The 5,000-nt window shown below is 45.3% G+C and overlaps 1 pseudogene across 1 annotated transcript in view; it reads right to left on the bottom strand.

Moving 5' to 3' along the window:
* Positions 1-5,000, bottom strand: part of LOC143282815 (mitogen-activated protein kinase kinase kinase 7-like) — a 64,179-nt pseudogene that overhangs the window by 44,436 nt on the left and 14,743 nt on the right. The window contains exons 10-12 of the transcript XR_013055310.1: positions 3,720-3,956; positions 2,998-3,178; positions 458-553 (exon numbers count right to left, since the gene is read on the bottom strand). The product of XR_013055310.1 is annotated as a mitogen-activated protein kinase kinase kinase 7-like (transcript). The remainder of the gene's footprint in view (positions 1-457; positions 554-2,997; positions 3,179-3,719; positions 3,957-5,000) is intronic.

Genomic DNA, 5,000 nt, shown 5'->3' with positions numbered 1-5,000 from the left:
AGATGAGAAATCATGCACAAACACATACAAAAAAAAAACTTCCATCTTTTATCATTCACTAGACAAGCAAGCACTCTGTCAAGAAGATGCAGAAATAAAGCAAGTCTAAATCAGCCGCAAAATAAAATAATATAATCATCATTTGATTTTCATTCAAGATAAAACTTCTAAGGATTTGACATAAGAAAAAATAAAGAATAAAGAGAGGAAAAAAAAATCTTCTATTTTTTAAAGGAAAAAATACACTCTTCAGACTTCAACAGAACTTGGATTTTCTAAACATCTACTCCCCCCACCCACACCCCACATACTCCCCCCCGCCCCCCCCCCCCCCCCCCCCCCCCCAAAAAAAAAAAAGAATCATACAATGAAGAATTACTGATGAAATAGTGACTGACATCTGAATCTGATTCAAGAGTTTTTTTCTTGCTGGAACAGAAAGACTTGACCTCTCTACCTGTTCGTGCGGCAGCAGGAGCGGGGGCCTGGGGGGGTCCGGTGGAGACAAATATGGGGGTGGTTCCGTAGGAGCCTGATCTACGATGGCCTAGCACTGGTGAAGGAACAACACACACTTGGTCAGCGAGCACTCACCATCACCCAGCCGACAGACGAGACGAGACAGTGGTGGGGACAGTCACTCACGTCCACTGCACTGCAGATCTTGTCGTCAGTTTTGTTTCGTTTTCATTTTTTAAGCCACGTGTTATACTTACTACCTAGTCTGAGATTAAATCAAACAAGCCACGGACCATGTTGAAAACCCAGTTGAAAGGAGTACAGCTACAGACTGCTCTTACCATCTGCAAGGGACCCAGGCTTTTGACACACAACCGACAGACCTGGAGGAATCTGATGAGCAATTGTTCTGTGGCGGCGTCCAAGTGGCTCTGAACAGAGTTAAGGGAGAAGAACAGACTGCTCTTACAGGACCATGGCTCTAGGACCACAAGACTGCCAGCCTGGCCCCTTGTATCGTAAATATTTATAGAACTTTAGAAACCTGATCTTGGTGTGGATGAATGTTTACCACGCTGCAGACATGGGTTCTATCCTGCAGAGTTAAAACTACAAACGTAATCCTGGCACGGACATTCTCTTATAGCTGCAGATTTAAACCTGATAGACAGTCTTTCCGAGAAAACCTAGATCTGTTTGAAGATGTACACAAAGCAAAAGATCTGACTTATGTCAAACATGCTATGGTCACCGAAGGAGTTGAACTAACTTTATTGAGTCAGAAAATGTAAATCTATCCCCTCTCTAGCAAATAAATGCACACATACACATACTCTCTCTCTCTCTCTCTCTGTCTCTCTTTCCATGACACAGTTGCTCAAATGGAAGAAAAGCAACAGTTACGTTAACATAACATTCTGTACAGAAAACACTGTTCATCCTCACAAGCATAGTTACACTGTACAAATACAAGGGAAGGAAGACACAAGCTTTGGTGGAGCAGAAACAGGACTTGAGAAAGACTTCCACAACATTAACACTTGTTACAGAGTCAGTCCATGACAGTTAGCCACATGCCAAGATCGATATGTGCGTCATTTAAGGCATGACAGAGAGGTACTTTCGCTGTGGAACAAGCTGCTGCTTCATCTATCGAGACCGTTCTGCCTTTACACTGTTCTGAAAATCTGACAGCATTTTAATGCCATGTGTTTAGTGAGTTTGTTTTTAAAGAAATAAGACACTGTCTGTGACATTTCATCCAAGGGAAACAACGGATCCAGGTATACATGAGAAGCAGGATGATCAATTTTCTTTGTCAGCAAGTGAAAACTGCATGAAATCAAATCAAAGCTCTTCCCCCTAATTATATTCTTTTCTTGAATAAAATAAAAGCATGATCCAATAGATTTCTTGTCTCAGATATCATTATTATCATTACATATCCACAGCTGAATATAACTGCACTTTTGACTTCTTCAATCTACATTTCACATTTTGAAAGAAAACATGCGGAGCCACACCAAAAAAGCATGACCCAAATATACAGCAAAAGCAGAAGGGTCTCACTTGCTAATTTCTGTACCATTAGTTCAGATTACTGCTGTCTGCAGCATCTAGGTTAGATACACAGCAAATACTTCTTTCTCACAGCGCTGTAAGTACCCACAACACTGGAAAAATGCATTCTGTAGAGTATAGCAATAGCTATATACAAGACAACCTACATTGTTAATCAAATTCTAAATGTGTAGAATAAAATAGAATATGTATTTTACACCAAGTATACAATGGTCACAAAGAATACTTTGGGGAAAGGGGCATAAAAAAGAACCACCATAAATTGAAGATCATATAAACACAAGCACAGCAGGAATTTTGTTACGTATCTGTGCATATGTACCTGAATATATTTCAGAGCATGCGCACACGCAAACACATGACACACACACACTCACTCACAGGGCATCATTGTACATGCTCTCTTGAACATATACCACACACTGCACATTACATAAGCTCCATAATAGAAATGGTGTTTAACATTGAAATCTGGAACTCAGATTAAAACCTGTCCATGACTGTAATCAAGCAAAAACCACAAACACAAATAACGTGGCTGGGTCCAGGAATTAACAAATGTTCAATTTACGACAGCATTTTTTTCACTGCACAAAGAGATTTTAAGAAAAAAAAGTTGATCAAAACCTTGAACAGCTATCCTTCAATTCAGACAAGTCGACAAGTGACTCAGAAAAAATAAATGCTAGAACTTTAACTCACTCCAAATTAAAGCACTAATATCGAACACACACACACCCACACACACACACACACAAACACACACACACTATCACACACACTCCCAATCAATCTGACATGAAAGTCAAGACGCTCACATGTGCAACAACAACAGCAACAACATGACTCCTCCCCACCACAAACGCCCCACCCCCACCCCCCACCCCAACACACACAAACCCTACCCCCCCACCCCGACACACACACACACCCTAACAGTCTGTCAATCATTCCTACCTCGCTGAACGTTGGCCGCTCCCTGGCTCATACCTATGTCGTGTTCATCCAGCTGTGACAGGTCGGCCGAGTAGCGTTTGGAGGAGTCAACGGGCGTGCCCGACCTTGACCTTGGGTCGTGCAGACTCTCACGGCTGGCGGCCAGTGAGGGAGGGGCGCTCATCTGCCCTCTGCGCTTCTCCTGGTTCAGAGTGCATGGTTGAAAGGTCATGTTGTTTTTTTTTGTTTTTGTTTTTGTTGTTGTTTTTTTGAAAAGTCATGTTTCAAAAAGTTTACAAAGAAAAAGAGAAGACAATATACAATGCAGCATGATACAAGAAATTAAAAGAAAGTTTTCTTGTGTGTACTTTTTCCGTAAATAAAAGTAGAAAAGATGAAATGCAATACAAAAAAACAAAGTATTTATACACAGCACAACTATCATATACAGAACAGTTATACAGTACAGTTAGTATGTGTGCATGAGTGCGCACATATCTGTATGATAGCATGCACACACACACACACACACACACACACACGCACACACACACACATGCATATGCAAACACACACACACACGCACACACATGTCCCTCCCCCCACTCCCCAAAGTCCCTCCTCATCTCCACCCTTACGTCCCCATCACACACACACAGTACACACACACACACACACATAGACACACACACACACACACCCTCCCACAAACCACCCCAACCCCAACCCAACCACCACCTCACCTCCACAACGACAGGGGGGCGTGCCGCGAGGGGGGGGAGGGCGGAAGAGGGGCTGGGCAGAAGAGGGGGAGGGGGTGGTGGTGACGTCCCCTTCCTGGTGGGGGTGGTTGTAGCGCACCGTGTCACTGAAGGTCCCTGCGCCAGACTGGTGGTGCTGGTGGGCGGCACCCGCCAGCTGGTAGGGGTGGTTGGTGGGGGTGGGGGTGGCCACGTTGGAGCGCGGGGCCGGGCTGAGACCTGCCCATGGCCATGGCCAGTGTCAGTCGTGTTTTGTCATCATCATCATCATCATCATCATCATGTACAAGTAGTGCTTAATTTTTTTCTTTTTTTTTTTTTTTTTTTTTTTTTTTTGCAGCGTGTCGATTGTGTTGGGTTGGGTTGGGCTATGCTGTGCTGTGTTGTTGTGTTGGGTTGGGTTGGGTTGGGCTATGCTGTGCTGTGCTGTGCTGTGCTGTGCTGTGCTGTGCTGTGCTGTTGTGTTGGGTTGGGTTGGGCTATGCTGTGCTGTGCTGTGCTGTGCTGTTGTGTTGGGTTGGGTTGGGTTGGGCTATGCTGTGCTGTGCTGTGCTGTGCTGTTGTGTTGGGTTGAGTTGGGCTATGCTGTGCTGTGCTGTGCTGTGCTGTTGGGTTGGGTTGGGCTGGGCTATGCAGTGCTGTGTTGTTGTGTTGGGTTGGGTTGGGCTATGCTGTGCTGTGGTGTTGTGTTGGGTTGGGTTGGGCTGGGCTATGCTGTGCTGTGCTGTTGGGTTGGGTTGGGCTGGGCTGGGCTATGCTGTGTTGTTGTGTTGGGTTGGGTTGTGCTGTGCTGTGTTGTTGTGTTGTGTTGTGTTGGGTTGTGCTGTGCTGTGTTGTTGTGTTGTGTTGTGTTGGGTAGGTTTGGGCTATGCTGTGCTGTGCTGTGATGTTGTGTTGTGTTGGGTTGTGCTGTGCTGTGTTGTTGGGTTGGGTTGGGTTGGGCTATGCTGTGCTGTGCTGTGTTATTGTGTTGGGTTGGGCTATGCTGTGCTGTGCTGTGCTGTGTTGTTGTGTTGGGTTGGGCTATGCTGTGCTGTTTTGTTGGGTTGTGTTGGGTTGTGTTGGGTTGGGCTATGCTGTGCTGTGTTGTTGTGTTGGGTTGTGCTGTGCTGTGGTGTGTTGTTGGTTTGGGGTGGTTTGGGTTGGGTTGGATTATGCTGTGCTGTGCTGTTGGGTTGGGTTGGGTTGGGCTATGCTGTGTTGTTGGGTTGGGTTGGGTTGGGTTGGGATAGGCTATGCTGTGTTGTTGTGTTGGGTTGGGTA

This window comes from Babylonia areolata, chromosome 6 (assembly GCF_041734735.1).
Source record: "Babylonia areolata isolate BAREFJ2019XMU chromosome 6, ASM4173473v1, whole genome shotgun sequence".
In the NCBI taxonomy this organism is placed as follows: domain Eukaryota; kingdom Metazoa; phylum Mollusca; class Gastropoda; order Neogastropoda; family Buccinidae; genus Babylonia; species Babylonia areolata.
Note: the sequence above shows the minus strand (reverse complement) of the source record. Positions and strands in the feature narration are given on the sequence as shown.